The sequence below is a fragment of the Fukomys damarensis genome, unplaced genomic scaffold, assembly GCF_012274545.1.
Source record: "Fukomys damarensis isolate Sample0158 unplaced genomic scaffold, DMR_v1.0_HiC HiC_scaffold_19, whole genome shotgun sequence".
Classification (NCBI taxonomy): Eukaryota; Metazoa; Chordata; class Mammalia; order Rodentia; family Bathyergidae; genus Fukomys; species Fukomys damarensis.
The window spans coordinates 21644064-21659564 of record NW_022900931.1 but is presented as its reverse complement, the minus strand read 5'-3'; positions in this window follow the sequence as shown (position 1 = coordinate 21659564).

Sequence of the window (15501 nt, the reverse complement as noted above, 5' to 3'; positions counted from 1 at the left end):
GCAAGTTGTCAGCAGTCCCCGGCGGGGAGGTCTGAAATGTGTGCTTCTAGAATGCCTACTCTCAGCCCGCATCCTATGCAGTGATTGATACACAAATAGAAAACATGGGATGAACAATGTTTGAGGAGGGATGAGACTATGACAGTGAGGACTGAATGTTTGTGCCCTGTCCCCATCCTAATTACTGTATCAAGATCCTAACTGCCCATATGTTGTTATTAGGAGGTGAGATCTTTTATTTCCCCCCAGAGATGGAGCTCTGCTCTGTACTCCAGGCTGGGCCCAAGCAATCTTCCTTCCTCAGCAGATGATTTTCTAGGCATGTGCTCCCACACCCAGTCAGGAGGTTAGCTTTTTGAAAGGTGATTAGATCATAAAGTTGGATCCATCATGAATGAAATGAGTGACTTTATGAAAGAGACCTCTAATAGCTCTCTGCCATCTGTCCTCCACACGAGGATCCAAAGAGAAGTCAGCAGTGTGCAACCTCCAAGAGGCCCTCACCAGAATCTGTCTATGTTGGCTCCCTTGTCTCAGACTTGCAGCCGCAGAACTGTGAGAAATAAGTTTCTCCTGTCTAAGCCACTCAGTCTATGGTCTTTCTTTATAGCAGCCTCAGTGAGCTAAAGCAACAATAATATTTAATATTTGAGGTGGGGTAGAAGCAAAAGGAAAACTAGGCAGATTTTAGAACAAGAACATCAGGACTAGTACCCAAGAGAAAAGAAGTAATGGAGGTGAGCGCTACCTCCTCTGGCTTTATTATCAAAGTCTGTGAAATTCCATCAGATTGTAGGCTCTGAGCCAGGCACTAGAGACACAAAGGCAACAAACCATCATCACTGTTCTAGAGTAGATCACATTAAGGGTAAGTCAAGCCAAAAATGTATTTCAATACAATGTAGTAAACACTATGATCAAAATATGGACACTGCCATGATAATGAAAAAGAAGATTCTATGCCCAGAGTGTTGAAAGTGATAGTATAGTAGAGAGGACACATGAACAGTTGAAAAAAAAAATTTTAATTTCCTCTTTGGCCAATGAAAGGATTCGGGAGGATTGAAATCATAGGAAGAATGAAAGAAAACACAGACAAAAGGAGAGAAAGAAACATTCTTCATGGAATGGTCAAGGTCCAATGTGGGTGTTGTGTCATGGCAAAGTAGTTAGACCATGCTGTGAAGTTGTTCAAGATTATATCCTAGGAAGCAGTGGGGAGCCAGTGGAAGCTTTGACGTGGGAAACAGAACATGATTGCATTTGCTTTTAGTGATGTGACTAGAAGCAGAGTGTGGGATGGAAAGAAGAAAAAGAGATTGTCCATAGAGATGGAAGACTCGATGGAGATTGTCACAAAGAAGGCCTGTGCCAGCGAAGTAGTGATATGATAAAGAAATGTGGGCAGACCCAGGAGACACAAAGAATGTAGAGATCCAGAATATCAGATCAAACAGATATCAGGGAGGGAGAGTACTGAGGGAGAAGTCTGGGTTGATTGAACCATGAAGGCTCTGATTTCATCAATGGATTAATCCACTGATGGGATTATAATTTGATGGCATCATCAGGAGGTGATGGAAACAAGATGGCACATCCTGAAAGGGAGTGGATCATGAGAATGTGACCTTGGCGACTACATATGGCCCCTGCCTCTTTCCCCTTTGACTACGTCCTGTCCACCACGAGGTGGGATGATTTGCTCTGCCATGCACTCCCCACCATGATATTCTGCCGGCCCACAGGCCCAGCACATATGTAGCCAAACAACCATGGATTGAAACTACCAAAATGATGAGTCAAAATACATCTTTCCTCTTCTAAGTTGATTTTCTTAATTATTTGTCACAGCTACAGAAAGTTGGCTAACAGAGAATGTAAATGTTCATTAACAGGGACAGAAAATTCATGAATGGGTAAATTAATATCATCACTGTGCTCTCCTGACCCCCTATTTTCAATGCCAGATGGTTGCACCCTAAAAACATCAGCAAGATGCTGGATGTTAGACAGCTGAACCCATTCCCTGAGCATTACAGATAGATAAATAATAATCACAGAGCACACGGAGTGAAGGGAAATCAAGAATTTTGCATGGGCTTTTGAGTTTTCATGGGCTTTTGACATATGTTGTCTGTCACCTTTCATTGCACTGAAAAGATAGTATTTAATATCCTTCTGCTTCTACAGATGAGGAAGCTGAGTCCAAATTAGAGCTTTCATTTCTGTATAGTTACTAGTAGAACTACGATATGATCACTTCCTTCTGTCCTTGCCTATATCTAGAGAGAGATCATCCTTATGAGAATGCAAATCCAATGAGAACAGATTTTGTGATTTTGCAATTCTGACGCAGAGCACAATTGCCTCATTTATGATAGCACAGAATCATTCTTTGTGGAATGAATAAACGGAAACCACATTTAGCACCCCCAAATTCTTTGCTTCGTTAAGTAACCTGACTGCATTCCACAGTAAATATTCTCATAAAAATGAAAATTAAAGACACTAATCAGGTAGGTGTTACTTGATGTGAAAGAGCTCAGGAGAGGTGGTTTCCATGAGCAAAAATAATAAGCACGAGAATTCATGTTTTGAAAAGGTATATATACATACATATATTTCCATGTAATCTAATTAATTTCCTAAGCTGCTGGCAGACATACCCTCTCCTGAATCCCACCTGAGCAAGTGTGTTCCTGGCTTACTTCCCAAGGGTGTGTCTTATACCAACTCTTAACACCTTCCCTATCTTCCTGTCTCTGTTTTATTGTGTGACATTTTCATTGAGCTGTTGAAATTGGATGTGTCAGACACACTCAAACCAATGGCAGTTGTGGCAAGGTAGTTGATATATTTTTAAAATAAACCAAGGGGGCTGTGTAGATGTCAGGGGAATAAATTGTTCTGTTTAGCAACAAGTGATTTATTTAACCACTGTAGACAGGGTCCAAGGGACTGCCAAGCTGCATACATTTTGGTTGGGAAAAGCTGAGCTATTTTCTCAGAAATCTCTCATGTGGGAACAAAATAAGAGCAGAGGTTCATGAAAAGATTAATTAAATTCTTGATTTGGGAATGACCCTAAGGAATCAATTTTATTTCCCATGCGCTGCAAAATTGACCTCGTATTGTTCCGAAGGTGAGATGTGCTGTGGAGGCATAAGGTATTGGCAATAACCCTGACTTCATGAGCTTTGCTTAAGCTGCAGCCACAGCATCTCTCCTTAGCCTGCCTTTAAGGGCAAATCGTGATGTTTCCAGGAGAGAGCGGGCGCAAGGCAGAAGTCTGCGACTGCTCCTTCTTCCCGGCACCATTCAACCTTGGTTAGTGATGGCTGGGTTCAAAGTAATCAATAACTGTGAATCGATTGGGCTCACCAGTTGCAGAAATACAGCACAGGCTCTAGAAACAAAAGGCCCACATTTTGCATCTTACCACGTATTCGCTGGGTAACCCTGAACAAGTTCTGACCTTTCTTGGCCTCATTTTTCTCATGCGGACGAAGATAAGCGTAGTGCTTATAACCGCTGTGGAGTTAAATGAGCCCCCACAGCGGCAGAGTACACCATCTGCAGGTGAGTCTTCTCTCCCTGCACCGTCAGTCAGTCCCCCTCGAGCTGTCCGTTTCTCCCAGAACAAATGCAGTGCAGCCCCCTTTCAAAAGAACCCTTGACTCTACATCCTCCTCCAGATTTGACTTATTCCTTTTCTCTCATTTACATCAAAACTCCTCGAAAGAACTGTGCATTTGCTCTTTGATCCACTCCAGTCAGACCTCTGTGTCAACTATTCAAATGAAACTGTTCATCAAAATCACCAGTGACCTCCATCTTACCCAGTCTAAAAGTCAAATTCTCACGAAACTCAACTTCTTAGCTGCATTTGAACCCACCCTGACTGCCTCATTGGTGAAACAACTCTTTCTTGCTTATTTTCTCCCTTCACTATCCACTTTTTCTCACTTCCTTTCTGAGTGCCACAGGGTCCGGGATCTGGAATTCATCTCTCTATCTCTGCACTCCTGAAATGATTTCTCCTCCCAGAGGCTATCTATAGATATCTATAGACCGAGACACATGGCAGTGATTCCCAAATCAACACTTGCAGCTCCAACCTTTCCCCTCAAATCTCCTGTGCTACAATTCATTTTTCATAGGTCCACTGAGTTGAGCAGTGGGTCTCTAAATCTTAACACAGTCCTCATTATTCTTGGGCTCCATGTTTGTGAATTTGCCTACTCACTACTCACTAAAATGTATTTGTGACCCCAAAGTCAATGCTTGTGGTACTTTCGTAATCAGTTGCAGACATGTACAGAGCTGAAAAAAAATGTGAGCCACCAACATGCATTCTCTGGGAGAACTCAGAAAAGGTGATGTTCCATCGTGATGGTTTTTGGCTCTTAATTGCATCATTCAGCATCCGCTTATGACCTACTCAATGCCACATTTTCTCATTTTGCACTTTTGCTTAGTGATTTTGCTCTCTAAAATACCAATCAAGCATTGTACTGAAGTACTATCTAGTATTTCTAAACTCAAGGGAGTTCTCTGTGCCTCACAGAGAACATGCACATGTTCAATAAGCTTCATTCAGACATGAGTTGTATTGCCACCAGCTGAGGTCAATGTTAAAGAATCAACAAAACATATCAAATAAAGTGGCTTTGAACAGAAAGACACACAGAGCAAGAAAATTTGTTGATAATTTGACAAAAATGTTGCGATCAAGTCTCATGAGAACCCTTCATTTCCTCTTTGACTAATGAGTCAGTACTGGCTAATTCAGTCTTCTAGGTGACTTATAGAGCATGCAGTGAGTAGCAAAACTCAATTGCATACATATCCAAAACCAAACAGTGTGTTCCTCCCCCCTCACATTCATCTCAGAAAATATTTTCATTCTTTTTGTTGCTTAGGCCAATGACCTTGAAGTTATCATTTGCTCATCTTTTCCTCTCACATCCCACATACAATATATGGTTTAGCTGTACTATGGCTTCCTGTGAAATTTTTCTATGTTCTCCACTTTCAGAATCTCAAGACTGGTCCTAGACACAATCATCTTGATTATGGAAGTGATACCCAACTGGTTACGTGTTCCTATTCATGACTGTGGCTGCCTTGACACACAAGTCAGAACATGCCACCCTTCTACTAAGAACCCTCTAATGAGCTATAAATGTCTCTAGTTTCTCATTCTTTATGACTGAGTAGTACTCCATTTTGTATATTTTTAAAAACTCATCTTTTTTATCCAGTCTCCAGTTGATGGACAATTGGTCTGTTTCCAAGTTTTAGCTATTACAAACTGTGCCGCTATGAACATGGGTGCGCATATATTGCTGTGTCATGATTCTTTTAATTCTTTTGGAAGATACCCAGTTAAATAAATAGGGCACACAAGTGTAAATACTGAATAGCTTCTCTAGTGTGAGAAACTGAAAGTGTAAATAAGGATCAAAATATATAATAGATAATGTGAAATAGGAAGAAAAGGTCTAAAAGGGAAGGGGAATTAGAAGGGGTAGGGAAAGAAAAGAAGGGAAAGGAAAAAATATGAGAAAAGGAAAAAAATGGAAACAATGTCTTTGTGAATAGGAAGGGATGGAGGGGTTTAAGGGAGGGCAGGGGAATGGGAAAGAAATAAGAACCAAGATTATTGTGTAAAGATATAAATTCCCGATGATGTCATTGTATTGTATACCTAAAATGCACCAATAAACTCAATGAGAAAGAACCCTCTGATGACTTCTTACCTTATTTGGAGCAAAAGCCAAGGCATCTCCATAGCTTTCAGCTGCAATGTCACCACGGCTGGCCCTCTAACACATTGCAGCATGCTGTGTAATTCAGCTTTCCATTGCTGTGACAAACTACCTGAGAAAATCAATTTAAGGGAGGAAAGATTTATTTTGACTCATGGTTTCAGAGGTTTTAGTCCATGGTCTGCTGGTTCCATTGCTCCGTGTCTGAAGTGATGCTGAACATCATGGTGAAAATGTGTGGTGGAGAAAACTGCTCACTTCATGGCAACCAAGAATCAGACTAGGAGCAAGAACCAGAGAAGAAGAAATAGGGGGCCTGATATGGCCCCCAAGGCAATGTTTCCATGATCCGCTTATTTCTGTTAGGCTCTACTTCGTATTTCTGTCACCGCTCAATGATGCCATTACGTTTCAATCTCATTGTCAAGTCATTGGGAAGACCCAATCGCCTTCCAAAAGAGCACCCCCCGCAATCTCTTAGCACCCGAGACTTTTCCCAGACATGTCAGATCTGACTCTAACACAAGCTCTCGCTTCGCATTTGTTCCTTTAAACATTCATCCAGTAAGGATCCAAGTGACTCATCTCACTGCCTCTGTTCAGACATCAACTAATCAGCCAGAGCTCCCTGATTAGTCTATAAATCACACCTCTCTCACTCTCTCACTCTCTATCCCTTTACCTAGATATAAAGTATACTCCAAAAAAAAAAAAAAAAAAAAAAAAAAAAAAAAAAAAAAAAGAAAAGAAACCATCATGATGGTGATTGATGCTTTGGTTTCTTTTGTGTGAAATGGAGATATTATTTCATTATAATTTGTACTCCATTGTTGCTTATCTGTAATGATGGTAAAATACACCTCACACTACCTTCCTTGTTTATTTGGCTGGTCCCTGGGCCGTCCTCACCAAGTCAGCTCAGCTAAGGCGTTTGTTTGCCACTGACCTGAGGAAGGCAGCGACATGCTCCATCCCAGCACAGATACCGGGAATGCTCAGCTAATCTAGGGCCTTGCTCCTCAGTTAGAGTGAAAAGGATTAGGAAGGCGGTGTTGTTTCAGGTGGCATCATTTGAAAGCTCTTTTGCCAATATGCTGATTTGCTTTGGTCGGCTCATAAATTACCTGTTTCCTTTTCAGTATGGATTTTGGTCGTGACAGCTTTCTTTTCATAAGGGTTTCTTCCTGTGCAGGAAGGCCCCTACCATAGTGAGGTCACCACTCAGCCAACTCAGGACATTCATGTAGGTTTATGCTTAAAGTGTTAACTGCATTGTCCCCAGCTGCCAGGGCTCCTCACCAAGGGTGTGTCTTTGACTCTGAAAGGTTTCCCTTGGAACATACTTCCTGGAGGAAAGGATGGGGTATTGCTTAATAGATACAAACTAGATACAGAGTGAACCATGGGCCCATCGAGGAGATTTGGCTGCTTTGCAAACTCTCTTTTCAGCCTTGGGCAGGAAGCCAGGATTTTAAGAAAGAGTCAAGACTGAAAGCCACATGCATGGAGAATCTAAGAAGCCACCCACAGAGTCATCAGTCTTCAAACTCGGCCTCCTCCAAAAATATCCCACTCTGTTCTCAGGCAGGAGGGCCTCCAGGTCGGGATTGCTCAAGCCTCAGTTCATAGAAACGTCACTGGATTGATCTGCCCCGTAGGTTTGTGTACAGGCTGGCAGCTCAGGTTAACAGAGACCGAGGGGATTTAAACATTGATTTTTATGGCAAAAAGAAGGCATATACATTGTGAAGAATGAGACCTATGTACAAGCACCATGAATTTAAAAAGAACCCAACTCCCAAACCCAGAGGTTAGATACTGTTAACAATTTATTATCTCTCCTCTGACCTATTGACAATATGTGTGCGAGAATATACTTTTAAATGAATTGGATTCATAGGAAAATGGATACCTATTGAGGATATACTCCTAAGTGAAATAAATAAGTCCCACATGTGTAAATACCAAGTAGTTTCCCTGGTGTGAATATTCTGCAACAATGCATAAGATTCTAATAAGATTACTGACATTTAGAAATGGGAGGAAAAGAGCTAAAGGTGTAGGGAAGGTGTGATACGTAGGGGAAGAACAAAAAGGGAAAAGAAAAAAATGTGAGAGAATGAAAAGATGAAAATAAAGTGTTTGTAGATGGGGAGGGGAGGAGGGGGTGAAGGGAGGGCAGAGGTAAGGGGAAAACAATGAGAATCAAGACTTGCCATGTAAAGGTACATGATCCCAACAATGAAAGTAACTGTACTGTATCCCTAAATGTACCAATAAACTCAATAAAAAAAAAAAGAATTGGATTGTTTTAATAATAATATTATAACCCTTCTACTTACTATTCTTGTGTGGATATTTTCCAAAGTCATTAATCTGCTCTCAGTTATTTTTTTTTCCTAATGGCCGTGCAACATTACAACATATAGATGTACAGTAGCTTATTGAATAATGCCTTCCAGTTTACCATTTAGGTAATTTTCAGTATTTCATTATTGAAGATTACACTGTGATGAGTATAATTGCAGTATAAATACTGGTGTGCATCTCTGATGATTTACTAAGAATAAATTCATTTAAGTGAGATCATACAATCAAAACATATGAATATTTTTCAGGCTTCCAAAAAGTCGGGCCAACTTATACTCCTACGCAAAAGGCACAAAAGTAGCCCTTTTCCAAAGGTGGCTTTTAGCTACACTGCTCTAGTGGCCTATCCTAGGGTCCCCCGGTCTCTGATGGAACTAACCTGTGCCCCTAAAAGCTCCCAAGGGCAGCTGTGTGCAGAGGCCTGCCTACACCCCCGGGCTTTCTGGGCCGGCATTTTACTCACCTCTACAGCTGGGCCAGCTGAAGCATGTGGAGGTCAGGTGATCTGCGTGGGTTCACACACTCAGCAGTGACTCAGCCAAACCCACCTCTGCTCCTGAACCTTGCTCAGATCACGAGGCTGAGAGCAACCGCTTCCCCTGAGGCCCATTATTCCCAGATGATTAAAAGAGGCCATTTGCACTTGAGTTTGTGGCTATTACGTTTCTGGAACGAGTAGGTCAACCCCATGACTTTATTAATCAGTGGCGCTACATGTTCTGCCTTCCTTCTCTTCGCTGGAGGTGATAGGATAACTCGTCGAGAGCCTCCCTAGGTAGTAGAGCTTTCAGTGAAGCTTTGTGGTGCACGTGTCCAGGTGTCCGTATGAAACTCTCAAAACCAGAGACAGAACTGCTGAACTGGATCAAAACAGTAATTCTGGTACAATTGATTCATTAGGATTCTTACACAAGAGTCAAGATTGCCACCTAGTAACACAATTATCACCATAAAGCCCCTACTTGTCAAAGATAGACAAACTCTGAGGGCTTATTTCCTTCATCCATAATTAGAAGCCCAAATAAATTCAAGTGCTTGTGGTCCAGTCAACCTGACAAGGCTGCGTCTCCCCCAGGTGGCTGAGCCCACACAGGACAACTGCAGCCACTGTATTCCACTGTGGGCTTCTGTTCCCTGGAACACGCGCCAGTGTGGTGCCTGTGAGTTCCAGCTCCTCTGTGGCTGCTTGCTTTGTCCTGTTACCTGGCCACAGATGGTGGGAGTTGGACACTAATTACAAAAAAGTTAAGACAGAGTAGAAGAGCATTCATCTGTCTTTTCAGCTGAAAGATGATTCCTGACCCTTTACCTAGGAGGATATGTCAGATAGGTCCTCTGTCAAGCATTCACATACAGTTAAACAAAATAAATACCCCGAAGAGAAACACGCTTGCAGCATAACCTCCGTGCTGTTTCTCTGCACGTACAAATGCACAGATGTCCTTAGAGGACTGCACTCTGGGGTCCAGGTGGTGTTTATAGAACTGGAGGCTAGAAACGTCCCTCTCGGTACCGACTGGCCTGTGGCTGTGTTTCAGGCAGGCTTGTGGATGTGAGGAGTCCTTGGGACAAAGAGCAAAGTGGGAAGGAGGGATGAGGGCAGTAAAAGGATAGCATACAGTACCTCGTTCTTAAGGAACGCTGAAAATGCTTTTGAGCTCAAAATACAAAAACTATGACAGCCACTTGTCCTGGGACCTGTTGCTGCTCTGTCTGAGGAACAGCAGATCTGAGAGCCTCACAGGGGCACTGCTGGTGTGGAAGCGGGCAATGCTCATGTCAGGTCCTGTCCACAAGGACAGAACTGAGGCTCCTCAGGGAGTATTCTGAGTAGAGGGCACGGAGGCTGGAAAGAGTGCCAGAGAAGAATAAGGCAAAAACCACCTGGGATGGTTTCCCACAGCAGGTCTCATGAGTTCCCATGGAAGAATTTTGAGCAAGCCCAGAAATCCTGGGATCAGGAAGCTCAAGACTAGAGGGAAGGGTAGGGCCCGAACAAGAAACCCAGTTATAAATGTTGATACACTCGTTGTACCAAAGGACCCCATGTTAATGCAGCAACCCATATTGTCTGTTCTTCCTGTTGTTTTTTTAGTTTCTCATTACTAACAGTAACACTCTGAGAAATATCCTTGAACATACATTTTTATGTGTATCTGTGATTAAATTTATATACATATACCAACAATTTAACATTGTACCTAATACTTTGCCTGAAAAAGTGTTGAATTTCACCAAATGCTTTTTTAGCATCTATTGAGATAATCATGTGATGTTTAAATTTTTCACTCTGTTAAAGTGGCGTACGCATTCACTCATTTTATACATTGAAACATCCTGACATCCCGAGGTGACCTCCACTTCACAGCATATGATCACAGCATATGATCCTTTCACTCTGCTGTTGAATTCATTTGGTAGCATTTGGGGTTATTTCGTATCTATGTTCATCAGGAATATGAGCCTGTAGTTTTCTTGTACTGTCTTTTCTGGCCTCGTAAAGTGTTTCAGTTCTCTTCAATTTTTTGGAAGAGTTTGACAAGTACTAGCATTGAGGTTTTTTTGTTTTTTTTTTTTTTTATTTGGTTTGGTTTGGTTTTGGGGGGGTTTTATTTTTGGTACTGGGGATCAAACTCAGGACCTTGAGCTTGTCAGGCAAGCACAGCACCATTGAACTACACCCCTAGCCCTGGCGCTGAGTTTTTAAATGGTTGATAGAACTCACCACTGGAGCCATGTGGGTCTGGGATTCTCTTTGTTGGGCCTGGACTTCTTCTTTTCTTTGTTCTGATGACTGATTCAATCTCTTTCCTGGTCGTTGGGATGTTTAGACTATTTCTTCATAATGTAGTCTTGGTGGGTTTTATGATTCTAGGAACTTATCCATTTTTTCTAGTTTATTCAGTTTGTTGTGTGATGCTCATAGTACTCATGATCCTGGTTATTTTTCTGTGGCATCAGTTGTACAGTTTTCTCTGTCATTTCTAATTTTATTTTGAGTGTACCCTTTTTGCTCTCAGTCTAGCTAAAGGTTTGTCAACTTTTATAATCTTTGCATAAAACCAACTCAGTTTCATTTTTACATTGTTTTTCTATTTTATTTCTAGTCTCAACTTTATTTCCTATCTGCTAACTTTCTATTTATTTATTTACTTCTCTTTTTTCTAGTCCTTTGTAATGTAACATATACTTGTTTAATAGTTAACAGTCTCTCTGGCTGCTTCCCAATGCTGCTGCAGGATTTGGAACAAGCCCGCTTTCTCCACTTCTCACCAACACTTACAATTTTTAGCCCTTCTGCTTTTAGCCATTCTAATGGACATGAGATATCATTGTGACATTTGTTTTCATTTCCTCAATGACTAGTGATATGGAACACAGTCTTCTTGTGTAAATTCTGTGTGCATCTTGCCTGTTTTTATTTGGGTTATTACTTATTGTTGAGCTATAAAATTTTCTGTATAAGTTCCTCCACCGTGGTGAGAGTGGTGTCTTTTCAGTTTGTCTCCCCTTTTGTGGTTCACTTTTGTTTTGTTTGATTTTTAAAGAGAAGAAGCTTTTAATTTTATAAAGTCCAATTAACATATTTTTTTCTTTCACAGCTAATAAAACTAATATTTGTGTGTGACATGCAGTACAGATAACCTATTTGCTGTTAAGACTGTCAAGAATTTAGTGTTTACAGTTGGCCATATTATAGATGGTAAAGAGACCAGGACAAAAGCAAACAAATGCTTATTTCAAAAGCTTAACTACAATACAACTGATCTTTAACCAAGAGCTTGGAGGTTTAGTAAAAAGGCCAGAGGTATGAATACCTATTTTCTAAAGTACAAGATGACACAATAAGATCCATATGTTGTTATGTAGTCACAGTCTTGAGAAGAATGTTCTAGAAAAGTTGGTTAGCATTTTTCTTCTGCCTGTTGACCCTCAGGAGGACCAGGCTGAAAGATGCCAAAGTAAAGACAGGTTAAAAAAATAATTTTGTTGATACTTACTTGAAAATATAATTGAATGGAAGCTTTGAAAATAGTGTAGAAGCATATAGAAAAGTGGTATTCCAATTCAAAATCATGGTGTTCATCCTGGCCTTGCCCATGAATGGACAGGTTAAAGACAAGTGTAAAGATGCACAGGTGTAAAGATGCCATAAGCTCCACTGTCCTAAACATTATCCATCTGTGTCCTGGGGGCTTGCATAACTTGGTTTTAATTTAGCTTTCTTTGACTCTCAACAATTAATGGCCCTTTCTGAGGTTCTTTTTTGGTTGTTGTTTTTTTGATGTTTTATTTTGTTTTGCTTTGCTTTTGAGCAGGGGAAAAAGTCATATTAAATAACGAAGAAGAAAATATCAAAGAAGGGAGGTATTTCCCAAAGTGGTTTGCATCTGCCGGGTGGGGTCTCACCACGAGCAGATTTCACACTAGGATTGTCAGCCGGGAGACCTTCAGGGAGAGAAGAAAGCCACAGGGAAACATTAATACGGAAGAAGCAGAACACGAGTCGTAATGCAGTTCTCATCTTATTTCACATTAGCCATTACCTTAAGTCATTTATTATTGCAACATATTTTTCAAGTCAGTGTGCATATTCTCCAGTGGGTCGGTCATATAGACAGAAAATAGTGATTTGGAGCCAAATGATTTCTTCAGATCATGGAAATGTTAAGGATTCAGAAAAGAAGAGACGTCAAGAGTAGATTGCCATGTAGGCCTTCAAAGCAAATGTTAGAAATATAGTAGTGACATCACAGCAGTCCACACTGAACCTGCCCCAGGGCTCAGCAGTATGGGGTGGTCAAGAGGAAGGATTAAAGCTGAAGAATACAGAGGAATGGGGTTTCTTTGGTTCTTTGACCTTCAATAAGTCTCAAGCTCTGTTGTTTTTCCAAGGCAGTTACTTCATGCAGATAAAACACTTTCTTTGCTCTCATGAGTTTCTTCTTCAAAAACAAAACAAAAACTATCATGTGGGTTCTTAAAATTTAAAAAATAGTATTATATTGGAGGCATTGTGAGAATTAAACAAGTTTGGAAAGTAAAACACAGGTTTGTATCATTTAGCATGATAAAGGGGAATGGAGAAAACAGATATGAGTGGAAAAAAAGGTTCATTAAAAACAAAGACAGAAAGAGAGTTTCCAAAATAACAAAAGAATGAAATCTCCTGGTTGGGAAATATCCATTCTTCATGCACTGAAGCTTCCTATTTGCCCCTTTTAGGGCAGCCAAATTTGGTTAACCAGCCCCTAGTCTATGAAATACATTCTTATCGCTGTTACCAACCACTGGTCTGGGCATATTGTTCTTTTTAGTGTCCAGTCCCCTGGAAGACCTGAAACAATGTTATGAGAGAGAGAATAACAGCAAGGGTGATAGTATAGGGCTGAGGTTGACTGTGGCTGTGGTTGAGAGATCAGCTTTATCAATGGGTGGCTTTATGGAGAAAAACAATGGAAGATTAATTCATTAAGCAAATATTTATAAAACACTTTGTGGCAGAATGACATGGAAGGGAAGTTAGTGGAAAGAAAAAGAACTAAAGACATTGAAAAACTAGAGAACGAAAGGTAAAAAAGGAATAGGCATAAAAAAGGAACACATTTCCCACTGGAACTCAATAGCAAAGATGCAAGTATGGAGGCTGTGGAACAAACAATCTCAAATAAATACTGGAGACACACACAAGAAAATCTTTTGAGCATTTGTTACCACCCAGGCAATTTTTTCTGAGTTGCATAGTGGGTATTGGAGGAGAGACAACAACATGTAAAACACAATACCAATATGCAAGGAGTTTACAGTCTAATAGTTTACAATCCACTAGATAAATAAATAATAAAGGTATATGTTGCAAGTGCCATAATAGCAGTACAAATCCACCTAGATGTCCTCATTCCAGATACCAGGACCCCAGTTTTCCCCAACAAAGTTCTTGATATTGATGTGGAATCTGCCTGGTGAAGGTTTAACCATCTCCAAATTTAAGTCACTCAAGTTAAATTGTCAGATACTCTAGGGCCTTTCTCTACTTGCAGCTGCACAAGAAGCAAGGAATCAAAGATCCTTCTGGCTTTCACACTTGGCCTTTGTTTTCAGTCTCCCAGATGTTTGTTATGTTTTGGCATAAACAATGCATCAGTGACCTTTGGCAATGGTTATCAGATATCAGAATAACATCATCCTTATAACTATGATTTCCTCCATACAGTTCAAAAGCCTGATACAGCAACCCTCTAACGGATTCTCTTCCACCAGCACACCTTGTGAATTTGCTACTGGTACAAGTTAACTATGATCAGAGCTTTGTGCCAGGGGCTGTCTGAGATCCAGCTCACTGCCACCTGGATGTGAAAACCCAGTTCACTGCCTGTTTTCTGGGGCCACTCCCCCTGTGGGTTTTCTGGAAGGAGACAGGAAGACAAATTTCAGATGCAAGACACGTAGTGTGATGAGGACCTCCAAAGGAAGGATGAAAAAGCAGGATTAGGTAGAGAAAGTTGAAGACAGTAGGGAGCTCAAGAGGCAGGACCGCTCATCAGTAATCCTGTAGTTACCTGAAACAGCCAGGACTTTATGTTTGCTTCCTTAGACAGGGATGTGGGCCACTCCTACACAGATGGAGGCAAAGTAACTCTTTGCAACCAAGCCAGACCCTGAAGGAGCTGACAGCAGGAGACTGTCAGCTGATCACACTGCTCACACCTGGGTAGGAAGTCATTCCTGGAAGGAGAATCTGAACATCCTACCACAAAGCCTGAGCTAAGATAAGCATAATAGATGATGGTAGATGTTGTGGGTGATGGTGATGAGGATGGGTAGATACAGAGATGTATGTATACAGATGTACAAGTATATTTATACACACATACAGAGGGCGTGGAAAGGAAGGCGAATAATGGAATAGCCTTAATATTTTCTATTATTCAAAACAGGCAAAATAATTTGCAAAGATCAAGGCTGGCAATTTGAAAAAGATGGAGTACTCAAAAATATTGGCCAGGAAAAAATTTTTAAGTCTTCTGCAGGAATTTTTAAATCACCCTGACTGAATATTGGTCTCTAGTGTAAATTTGCAGTAGTCCAGGTCTGTTACATTTTGTCTTTATTCCAGTTGCATATTGTCCAGGGCAAGTCCAGTGAACACAGCGGGTGCAGACCAGGGCTCAAGGTTAGCGTGGTGAATGAATATGGACACCAAATGGACAGAGAAACCAAGGGTTGTTGGGGGCAATGTTGCAATAGCTAACCGTGGGCCCCAAACTGAAAGGGGAATCAAGTAGAGTTAGAACAACTCCTATGTGCTGGTATGGCTTAACCCATGGTAATTTTTTTTTTTTTTTTTTTTTTTTTTTTG